Source organism: Neolamprologus brichardi, chromosome 18, assembly GCF_056152115.1.
Source record: "Neolamprologus brichardi isolate AB-2024 chromosome 18, ASM5615211v1, whole genome shotgun sequence".
Lineage (NCBI taxonomy): Eukaryota > Metazoa > Chordata > Actinopteri > Cichliformes > Cichlidae > Neolamprologus > Neolamprologus brichardi.
Genome location: NC_142121.1, coordinates 10,696,715 through 10,709,081, shown reverse-complemented (window position 1 = coordinate 10,709,081; position 12,367 = coordinate 10,696,715). Strand labels below are relative to the sequence as shown.

The following is a 12,367-nucleotide window of genomic DNA, read 5'->3' as shown; positions in this document are numbered from 1 at the left end:
TAGACGGTATAAAAAATCTGAAAAAGGTAAGACAAGACACTTGTGCTTCATATGTGCATTCTTTTTAACAGGCACTAGGGGGCGAGGCGAAGTTCATACAAGTCCACGGTAGAATTAGCCCTCAGCTTCTTCACGTTTAATAAATGTTGATAAGGTTGCATCACTTTGCATGTGTATATGCCTACAGAGCACCTACTGAAAACATGTTTCTTTGCAGTCCTCCAAAATCCAGACTTCTCATTCCTTGAGGTGAATGACGCTGTGTGCTGGTCCAATGGAGATTAAGTTTCGAAATTTCAGGAGCAGGACCAAGCCTACAAACATGCTCCTTCTGGTTTTCATTTATATGGGTTCCCCCAGTGCTACAAACTGTTCATTCTCATTTACGTGCCCCACCCTCCCCCACCCCTTTTCAATTCTTTAACTTCTTCACTTCTATTTAGTAGGTAGGGAGCTGCCAGGCCCGGGAGCTGCCGCCAGTCCCCTTCGAGGCCTTCCCCAAACCGCAGCTCAATTCATGTCCAAGCCATTCACCTTTACCTTCAAAAATGCTGTCAAACCTAAATGAGGACGTAGGCCCAGCTAGTGAAATGCCAGTTTGTTGCCATATGCCTCGCATCTGTCAGTCTGCCACAGGGCAGCTGTGGCTACAACTGTAGCTTGCCTCCACCAGAGTGTGAATGTGAGAGTGAATGAATAGTGGAATTGTACAGCGCTTTGAGGGCCCCAAAAAGCGTTATATGAATGCAATCTATTGTTATTATTATTATTATTATTATTGTTATTAATATTATTATTAAGTGATCCAGAACAGGGAAGCGACAGTTGGGTTCACCAGAAATGGGAGCGGCACAAAAAAAACTCAAACATTAACAAAAAGCTACTTTCAGCTGCTCCTTTATTCACAAGAAGTTTCTACAGCAGGTAACTCTGCATATTTGGCAGATTGTCACACCAGATGTCCCTCCTAATGCAACCCACAAGGAATCTGTAACTCCGTGTAGGATCAAACCAGGAATCTTTTACTTGTTAGCAAATCTATAAATCCTTATACAATGGAGCAACTATCAAAGATTTACAAAATACAGTAAGAAAAGTACACACAGTAATGGACGTGGACAGTTTTCACTGTTTTTAACACTCCATTTCACTCTGTATGTTATAGTTCTTCTCCACAGCTGGCTGACAGACCAACAACAGCACAAGTCAGAGACACCCACAGGCTGATTGTACCACATATACAACCCCAGTCTGACAACAGATGCTCTCTTCAGGAAGATGGACCCCACTGCCGCAAGAGTGCCAACCACCACTAAACCATAATTTCCCCTTCACTCTGCAAACCCCTAATGACCCTAATGACTTTACAGGCTCAATCAGTAGTTTCACTTCTTTTGAAGAAAACTGTTTCAAAACAGGAAGATGGCAAAAACATTGACATCACTGTGTGCATAATCTATTATACTGTCTATGCTAGCAGTAGACAGCTTAAGCTTTGCTATCTGTGCAGACCATCATTCCTCCTACCAACTGAAAACTGGTTGGCTACCTTGTCCTCTGTTCAGTCAATATGCCATAAAGTATATTGATTATTAGACCATTAAGCATCCACAGTTTTTCATACTCAACTTTTTTACTGTTAGGCCATCATCTGGGTTCTCATATACTGGTTTTCCCCAAATATGGTATGCAGTGTTTTATGTAGTATAGCTAGCAGAAGTTAGTCTGCTAACTAGTTAGAAACTCATTACAGAATCTGTGGGCAGAAAATCACTGGTGAGCTTCTCCCGTGGTTTTAGCTTTGGGTCCAGTAGTGTTCTGGTGCTGTCTGTTTTTATTTCCAATGCATCACTGTACCTGATCTTAGATTTCCTCCAACAGCTGAGTTCTCCCAGATGCATGTAGCCATGCGTGTTAGTGTGAACACACAAGACAGCAACAAAGTAGCAAGCGGAAGTGCACAATTTGAGGCAAAACAAGGATGTTGACTTTGAACTATGTCTTCAATGTAAAGGTGAGCATTATATGGTTAATATGGTTCCCATACTGTATTTGCACACAACCCTACTGAGCATATCACCACTACTAACACCTTACCAGGAAGCTGTCTTGTACACACATGCGTGCAGAGCGTGGCTGCAGTCACATCATCCTGTCTACAGCTGTATTTTTCATCCGCGGTTTAATCTCTGCCGCCTCTGATCTATAAAAACCAGTGAAGCCACCAGAGCAGATGGCAGAAATCTGGCTGTACATTATTTTATAATCACATTCAGCAGGAATACCGGCCACCTGACACCAAATAACTTTCTCTGCCCAAATGAAAAGTGTCACATATTTAACACCTAGCCAGACTCTACTTTCACCGCACGTACACACCTCTAATTAGAGGAATTAAATTCACACATGGCTGAAAGAAAACATGTGCAGCTATAATGAGATCTGACCCATATTCATTTCAGCATCATTTGGTTGTTTATTCCCACTGGCCACTCCTGGAGATGGCAGCTCTTTTCATTACCTGTATATTAGATGTGAACCAGCCTGCTTGTTTATAGAAGCCACTTAAATCTGACACAGACTCAGACCGAGCCCTTCCAGCTCTGCTCCTTCATTTACTTCTTAAGGTCCGGCAAGCTGTAACGACGTCAGCTTATGTGCTGCAGACAGCCCTCGTTCTCTCAGGATGATTTCATTATATTTATTGTAACACATTGTTCCAGTTTGACCTCTGCACGACATGTCCATTAAATTTTAAGCCTGCTCTGGATCACCCCACTGTATTTTTAAACGAATGCTTCTGCAGAAAAGGATATTCCATTGCCACAAACCTCTTTTCAATTAAATATATGCTGCTACTGAGTAGCTTATAAATGGCTTGTTACTCATGATCAACTGAGAGATGCCAGCAATAACAGAGATAACATGCTAATCTATGATATCACATGCCACAATTGCAGTTTGACCTGCAAATGGCATACAGATTCTTTACTGGATATACTTTTCACAGGTATATGGAAACACTGTACAACAGACTGGCAACAGTTACCATGGATCTAGCCACTGAGTCTAAAAAGTGAAGCCCATGCATGTGGAAGTGTCTTAAACCTGCTGTTTTTTGTAATAGCTAGCAAGGACTGGCTCCCCTGACTTCAGATTATATAGAAGTCTTACTTCTCCCTTGATTTATTACTTTACCAAGTATTTTGCTGATGAGAGTATGTAGAGTCTCAAATGCTAGGTTCGAGTTATATTCAACACAACATTATATCCATGTTGTAAATTATGGTTGACAAGTTTTTGTACACAGGTGTTCGCAGGTTCTACCCTCCACTTTTTGGTAAAAACCATTATCAAACCAACATGTTACTTCTTGGTGGTTACGTTCATGTTTTATATACAGTTTCTGTTATAACTGTTTCATTTCCTCTGAATGTACTATTTTTGTGTGATTTAATTACAAATATTTGACCCAATTACACTTTGTTCCAGACTCAGGTGAAGAAGACACCACATGCACTATACTGCCAAAAGTTTAGTGTAATGTGAAGGACTCTTCAACACTATCTTTATGCACCTTGCTTTGCAAAAAAGGTTGGGGTCCGCTGCCTTAGACTACCCATTCTTTCACAAATGTTTGAATGCCTAGGTGCTTGATTTTCATACACCCATTCAAGTGATTGGAACATCTTCATTCAGTAATTTGAATGGATGAGTGAATAATTTTGGCAATATAGTACATGAGAACCGTCATTTTAAATCTTTAAACGAACATGAGGATGAGGTTGCCATTTAAAGAGCCTCCTTAAAAAGCCCTTTAATGCCCATTTTCCTTAGCATTTCAATGGGAACCATACAAGACCATCTCCCACACAGGGCTTAAAGCAGCAGAGCAGTTATAGTCTATCAAACAGTGTATAAAGCCACCGTTATGTCCTTACAGGCTGCTTAAATCCTCAGTCAGAAGCCTCTGTGTTTGTCCACACTGTCAGCTAGACGGCCTGATGAAAGGCAGTCGCTCTGCGGCCGGTCCGTCTGTGCTTTCAGGTGAGAAGGTTTCATTATATTGATTTCCCAGGAGGCTCACCTCTACTCAGTTCTCTCCTTGTTGGGTCATTTCTGCTCAGTTTCTGAGACCTTCTCATTATTCTGCAGCCCGATACCCAAACGTATGGATCAACGAGTGATTCTGTGCCTCGATACATGCTGTTATTTTTTTCTGTTCTAACACCCACACTATCATTTACTTTCATATTCCTCATTGCTGTAAAACCAGCAGCAGCCATTAATCATGAGTCTGAATGCTCACATTGCTTGTTTCTCATTCAGCCCGCAGGCTGTCGTGGATGCCGCCTTCCCAGAAGGCCGCTGGCTAGCAGCTTGTTACTGTGTCAACTAACTGACCACCCACGACTCTGCCTGCATGCCTTGGCCTGGCCCCAGAGGCTCATGGGTAATCTGTCATCCAGTGTGTGTGTGAGTAAACAGAAGAATATTAATCTTATGTTTGCCAAGACCTCAAATCCACTCCCACTCAGCCTTAATTAACTGTTTCACAGTAATTCAGGGAGCTGATCTAATTATTTCACTCTCTGGCCAAAATGGTTATAAAAAAGTTCTTTCCAGGTCTGACGCATTCAGGATTCAAGGAGGAAGTGATGATGCTAAAACCTTAAAGGATTGTTACAAACTGGAATAGTTTGTTTTGTTTGGTTGGGGGTTTTTTTTGGCCTAGTCTTGACATCTCTAGTCTGCTTCATGTCTTGACTTTTGAAGCCCACATTACATTTCAAGAGAAAATGTAATCACTGCTTTCCAGTCTCATGATCTCCGTGTTTACTCCAGCAGCTGTGGGCACAAATGAATCCGTGCAGCTTGAAGTAATCCTCATCAATTCAGCACGGTGTTTTCTCGGCAAGCATACTGCCAGTGCAGAATGTCGTGATTAGGGTGGACTAGACAGATATTAACATGACAATGAGCCAGTTCTTTGGTCAAGAGTAACACTTTATAAGGTGCAGAACAAGTATGCAAACACAGACTTCGAGCTGTTTAAGGCTGATTATAAGCTGAAGCTGCAGTTTGTGCATCGCTACAGCATGAAGTAACAGGAACTGACTGACCCTTTAGCTTTGGTTCACTACAGCTAAAAACACTTTCGCAGAGATCTAGGTCGGGGTGGGCTAGCTGATGAAGCTAAAGTAAGTGAAGAGTCAGATTCTGGAAAACTGAATTATAACATGACACATGTAGCGCTCATTTACATTAAACTCCATAAATATATTAGACACAGTGTTAGTATTTGCCAGCTAACAAGGCTTAAGTCCTTCTATTGTGGTTATGTTTTGACAGAAACACTGCGGTCTACTATTCAACCATAGCAAACAATTTTACTTGATGATACTTCATGATAGATGGTAACTCTGGATCTGTATCCTACCATAACTCCATGTCATTGCCCAGTGGCCCAAGGAAAATGAGATGGACACAAGCGCAGGATCCAAACCGGAAGAGAGGCAGTAAGTGAACAAAAGTTTCTTTTCCCACATAGTAAACACAAAATCCAAATTTAAACTATGACACTATATTAGTTGGCGTGCTAGCAAAGCTAAGGCATTTAACTGAAAACTAGGCAGCTCTAGAATACAGTGGTACAGCTGTGACTGTGGGGAGGTGGCAGCTGGGCCGGGGGGAATCTATGACCACTGAAATGAGAGGAGAGCACAGTCAGAGCGGTCCAGCGGTGAATCAGCGTTCCCAAAGTCAAACTGAGTCACCTTATTTGGTTACAGGTGGAGGGAAGCAAGAGGGGACGGGTGGAGCCGAGGTTCAGGTGAGCACGAGGCAGAGGCGTAGGGAGGCAAGCAGGTGAGTGACAAAAGAATTGGCAATGGTTTACCAGCAGCAGGTGACCAAGGTCCAGGGAAGCGGGGATGACTGAGGCAAGAACCCCACTCCAGGAGCCGACTATGAAGACAGGAAAAAACAGGTACATTTTCACACAAGATCTAGACTGAGTGATACGGCTAACATGGGTTAGCAGATGCTCAGACAATGATTAATTGAGCATGCAGGTCTTATATGCTGCTGGAATAATTGCCAACAGGTGGCCGGCCAGAGAGGAGCAACCAGTCTCCACCCAGAAGAGGAGGGCTGCTGCTGGATAACTATAGACACTCCACATCTGGGAGAAGAATGGAGAAAAATGTGAATAACTGCTGATGTTTGTCAGATAGAATGATTATTTTCTTTGTTCCCTGGTTGCTGAGATTTGGGAGAACAGTTTCATAAAAACTAAAATTACAGTTAGAGTCAAGAATTGGTTTGGAGTCATTACTGATGACACAGGTTTTACATTGGCATTTTTAGATAGTTGCCTGTGCAGATCCTACCCAGAGAGGTATGCAACCCATGTGTAGATGTATGCAGATGATGCTCTTCTTAGACTGAATCCTGACTGGAAGCGTAGGATAGCAAAGGGAGGGGAAAAAGCATCAGATTAAAAAGGTGGGGACACCAAAAGCACAGGCAGCAACAAAGTGGACAGTGTCCATTGTTTTTAATGCTTGGTTCCACTTCAGCTCAGTGCATTTCTCCACTTTTCCACAGCTGCTTCAAGGTCACTAGCAAGAGTAGCCCACATACTGGTGCTAGTGACAGTAAAGCCTGGTGGGAATAAACAACTACAACATGCAGACCACGGTCCACAGTGCTGTTCATAGGCTCTACATAGGACCAACTCACAACTATGTTTAAGCCGAGACCTCAGAGGGTTGGCAAAAGTGATTTTGGTGCTTATTTAATGGAGATGGAAGTCTGACTGTGAACTATAGCGTCTATGGGCTTTTATAAATGTGGTGCTTTTTTCCTCTTAAAAGAAAATATTACTCAGTAACTTATTTATATGTAACTGGTAAAAGAATAAGAGTAAATGTCCCCAAACCTGATTTTTGGGGGGCAGGGCTGTCTGCTGTTTCATTCTCTGCAGGTAGAAAACTTATCAAATGGGCTGATTTTATTACCTTTGAACAAAGTCGGTCCGCTCTTTGCGTTAGACTCAGATAACCAGCAGTTTGATCTTTTTTTCTCTCTCGGTAAGAAATTGAAGCATATTTCCTAAATCTCATCATCTCCAGATGTAACATAATCTTTTTTAATTATCAGTTTTCCTCCCACTCCTTCCCATCAGCCCACTCAGTGGCAAATTGGACAGTAAGTCGACATGCATTAAGAAGCGCGTTATTTACATTTGCAGGTTTTGTGATAAATATCTAACTGTATGATTGTGGTAAAGAGTACTCATTGGGCTTGTACGTTATCCTAAATACATTAAATATATAAATGAATATTAATTATTGTACTTTATTTATTATAACTCAGTGTGGACCTTCTATAATTTGATTAATATGTTATGGAAAAGTTTTCAGATCTTCAGATGACCTTTCTTTGCACTTCATATATTTTATTTCCCATACAGCACAACCTTATTGTTTTTTAACAGGCAGAACAATGTTCAGACAGGAGCTTTGCAAGTTAAATTCTCTATCTTATATTAGCATAACACATATACAGTACAGCGCTGCTTTGTTCGCCTTAAGCGAAAGCTGATTATAATTAGTGAATTAAATTACAGTGTCGACTGCAGAAAAAAGTAAAGGAAGAAGATAAAAAGCTTATTATTTGTTTGAGCGTGGGAGTCTGTGTGAGTGTTTGACCTTGAGCTTGTGTGACTGTTTATTTCCATCACAGTATATCCGTTTTTTAAAGAAAGCCCAACAAAAACTCTGAGACCTGCACGCTGCCTTCTTGTGCTCACTGTTCTTCTGCTCAAAGCCGATGGAAAAATCCAAATGGTGAATTCAGAGGGATGCATTGCTAATCTGATTGTTCTGACCTCGCTGCTCTTTCCTAACCTGTAATGGAGGAACGCCACACTCACAAAGACCATGAAAGAGAAATTAGACTCGCAGACTGGAAGCATTTTAGCTCCACAATCTGCATAATGAACTTTAAGCTGCTGATCCCCGGCTGCGCCTTTCTTTCTGCCTCACTTTCTTTCTATTTTTTTTTCCTTTTTCTTTCTCTGTCTCCCATAACAGGCTGCAGCCCGCTGATAGCAGACCTTCAGTCAGAGAGGATGGAGCTGTGATGTTTCTATCAGCAGACAAGCGAATGAACGAACTTCCAGCTGAGCCTCTGAAGCCACGTCAGCTGCCTCCCTCCTCTTCCTCCTGACCCTATCCTCTGTCAGCCCTTTCTTTTGTCTCACATTATCCCCCCGTGCCACTCTGTGACTCTTTTCTTCTCTTTCGTAAATGGTTAAAGTCACTCCTAGAATATGTTATGTTCCTTTATCGTGTCCGTTGACGCTTTCATCACAGCTGTGAAACGCTTTCGTGTGAAAACAGCAGAGTCCCATTAATCATTTCAGTCGACTGTCCAGTTTTGGTATCAGTGTTTGAATGTTTGATGAGGTTTGGACTGCTGGAGGATGTTCGGGTGGAGTCCAGTGGGAGTCAGTCCAGCTGCTGCTGCTGTTCAACAGCCTGAAGCTGTTTGCCTGATCATTAGTTCGCCTGATGTTACTACTCAAACAGACCTTCTTTTTTTTTTTTTTTTTACACCATAGTTTGGAAAGATTAGAGCATATAAATACAGAATACGTATGAGAGACCCGAGGATGGATCAACATTCAACGGATGTAAGCCTTTAGAGTACCTCTGTTATTTTTTTTACTTGCATATATGCTTATTTCCTTGAAATCATGCTAAGCTAAACATGGACTCCATCTGAAGTCCACTTGTTGTCATATTGATATGACTAATTACATTTTTTGCAGGCTTTGGTTGCGCCACATAAACAGGAAACTGTGTGGGGAGCAAACAGAAAAGTGCCACGCATCAGTTCAAATTGTGTTCAAACGGGGAACGTAAAATGTCATACACATTATTTTACAAAAATACACATTACATGTACTTTAGTCAAATCTTTCAGAGATGGCTACCTGAAACATATTTAATAATTCTATAGGATGCTAAAAGTGACAACAGAGGAAACTTAATGTCTTGTTTTGACAAATTGCAGTAATATATTCTCTTTTTAAAAAAATTAATAAAAAAGGTGATAGTAGGGCTTACATTTCTCTGGCACTGTGATGAAATCTGATGGCAGATAGTCAGTGTTGGGGAGTAACGGAATACATGTACCGCCGTTACGTATTTAAAATACAAAATATGAGTAACTGTATTCCGTTACAGTTACCGTTTAAAAAGGTGGTATTTAGAATACAGTTACTTTGTTGAAATAAATGGATTACACGGCGGTACTTCCCTGTTTCATATTGTGGCGGGTCAGGACTGTTTGGGTTTTGTTTGACAGCTACGTTCTGTAGTTCCAGGCGGCAGCGTTACGGTTGCCATGGTTACAGGGTGATACTCTCTCTCTGTTTCCTGGGTGAGAGAGGCCTTTTTGTTGTTGTTGTGCTAAGCTAATAGGCAGAATGCTACAGGTATAGCTCTAAAGAATGTAGCATCATAGGCAGTGTAGTCCGTGCTGCAGGGAGAATGGACTGCCATACCTGTTATGTGTCTGTGAGCGAGGGAGGGAGAAAAAGGAAAAGTACGAGCTGTCATCGAGCAAAAACGGGAGCTGGAAGCATGTAAATATAATAATAACCACTGCAGCCAAGAAGAGAGCCTGACGAGCCCAGTTGTAAGTAAGCTATTAAGACTCGACTGTACACCGTGTTTGTGTTTTCCTCGAAACAATAAGTTCCGTTGGAGCAGCCTTTCAACGCCTCTCTCTGTCTCTCGCTAGCAAAGTTGACCCAGACAACAAAGTAAAGCTAGTTTTCAGCTACGAGCCCGACACAGAACCCACCGTATTAGTCAGAGATCCCTTTACTACGGTTCGGAGCCGCGGACCTTCAGTGACAGTAATAACTCACAGCAATAGTACATTCATGTAGTTGTAAACAGCATGATAATATATTAAGTAATCCAAAGTATTCAGAATACGTTACTCTCATTGAGTAACGTAACGGAATACGTTACAGAATACATTTTGGGGCATGTATTCTGTAATGGAATACATTTTAAAAGTAACCTTCCCAACACTGCAGATAATTATGTGTATAGCAAATAGTCTTCCTCGTTTTCTTTCTAGCTGTCACATAACTAGAAAATAGCTGCATATGCATGTATTAAGCCAGACCTCCCTTATGCCTTAGTCTGATGTATTTTAGACTAACATACAAAGTATATGTGAAAAATTTTATCTTTAAGATCCACTTAGTGAAATAAACTTTTATTACTAAAAAAAAACAAAAAACCCTGTGTTGTATATTAACAACATTGTTTAAATATTGTTAAGAAGCATAATAAACCTGCAAGCTTTTTAAATACGTGCTGTAATACATATGCAGTTATGCACACCATGTCTTATTTTTGTGACAGCGATTTAATTTAATGGGTGAACCCTCAAAAGGGTTAAGATGGTAGAAACATGGGCAAGAAGAAGTGCTGTGTGAGAAGGTGGACGTCACAGATGAAGGAAGAAAGAAAATTCACAGAGGAGGAGGAGGGAGCTGTCAAGGTGAAGGAGGGTAACAGTTTTCCTTTTTCCTTTGTGCAGCTCCCCAGAGGCTCTCCATTTATCTCTCTTCCTCTCTCCGGCTTCTCTCTGCCTCAAATAAGAGATTTCCTGGTGGTGTTTTTACCTCTCTGTTCTGTCCCAGTCATTTGGTATTTATTCGGAATCCAAAGAAACACTCGACAACTTTCTTTTTACCGTTAGTCTGGTTGTGTTACTGTGTCTGTTCTGTTAATGCTTCCTGCAGGCGTCTCTTTCTACTTTCCCAACTGTCCCTTCTGTTCTTTTCTGGCTCTTTTTCCTTTTTCTTGTCATCTCCTGCTTACATGTGATCCAACCACAGACACTGATCTCCAGAATATAGTAAGATTACACCCAGAGGCAGATCCTTCCTTTCCTTTCTGCTTCTCTTTTTTCTGCTGCACTCCTGCTGTGGATACGAAGTCAGAGACAGGCTGTCCTCAGTGGAGCAAACCTCCCCAGGTGTTATGACTCACCTGTCTGACATGACAAGTTTTCAGACTCCACTAGCATGACCTTGTTATATCTGTTACAGCTTTACCTCAGTGCCCTCTACATTTCTATGTATATTATGTTGGGAAATACTGCAGCAGAAATTGTTTTAATCAGCCGTTTGTGCCAAAAGCTGCTTTGCATTTTCAATCCCTCTTTGCACAATCACATCCTAAAAAGAAGTACAGTAGTGTTCTTAGTTTGTTGTGCAAAAGTTTGACTGCTTTAAAAACCAGTTATACATTTTTTCTTTTTAAAAAATATATTTTTATCGAAATCACATACGTATGATTTCTGGTTATTTTGTGTCTTCAGCTGTGAAACTTGCATGTATTTTGTATCATTTCGTGTGTGCTGCATTCCAGATTTTGTCCCATTATGGGTTTCACTTCACTTTGCATCTTCTTTTGGTTTTTATAGTATGCGTGACTTTTGTGGAAGTGTAAGTTTGCTTCAGCTGCTCATTTTCAGGCCCCTCTCCTCTACCAGGTTCCCCCTCTCAGCATCTGTCAGAGCTTATGCTTTAGATTTATGTAGTACAGCTGTGAGTTATTTTAATGATGATCTCTAATTACTTTTACTGGTGAACTTCAGACTTCACTGACTTCAGATTTTCTACTACTTACCAACCTGTGTAGAGCTTTAGCACCTGTAAATTAACTGTTTTCATTTCAACGTTTCAGCTTGCCGCCCACCATTCTCTTTAGTGTCACGAAATCTTCAGAAACACTGCACACAACCTGCTGAGCATCAAACAGCAGAGAGACAACAAGAGTAAACAACTGGGTGGAGATTAGAACAACTAGAGGAGATGTTGATAAAAACTAACACGTTCGTCAAAGTAGCTAAAAACTAAATAAATGTGGGTGTTACTCCCAAGGTACAGCAAAGGTACCCAGTGCATTCAAACGGTCTTTACCAAGCAAGGTTCTGTCTTCACTTTAAGAACATTTGCATCCTCCTTGACCTGCATGCACATATAATGAGCACATAAGTAGAGAGAAACATGTGTTTTATGGCTTTCTGGGTTTAATTTTGTTAGATTTTGAGTGTTTTTTGTTGTTACACAACTACCTTTTGAATAATAAACTTTCTCCAGTACTTGAACAGATCCCTAATGCAGACTGAGTTCCAGTGTTGGGGAGTAACGGAATACATGTACCGCCGTTACGTATTTAAAATACAAAATATGAGTAACTGTATTCCGTTACAGTTACCGTTTAAAAAGGTGGTATTTAGAATACAGTTACTTTGTTGAAATAAA

The 12,367-nt window shown here is 41.0% G+C and overlaps 1 long non-coding RNA gene across 1 annotated transcript; it reads left to right on the top strand.

The window, feature by feature from the left end:
• Window positions 1–1,884: 1,884 nt before the first annotated feature.
• LOC102796231 (uncharacterized) lies at window positions 1,885–5,980 on the top strand. Its single transcript, XR_015716816.1, has 5 exons — window positions 1,885–2,014; window positions 3,944–4,047; window positions 4,330–4,476; window positions 5,353–5,519; window positions 5,793–5,980. It is a non-coding gene; the product is annotated as an uncharacterized LOC102796231 (long non-coding RNA).
• Window positions 5,981–12,367: the final 6,387 nt, after the last annotated feature.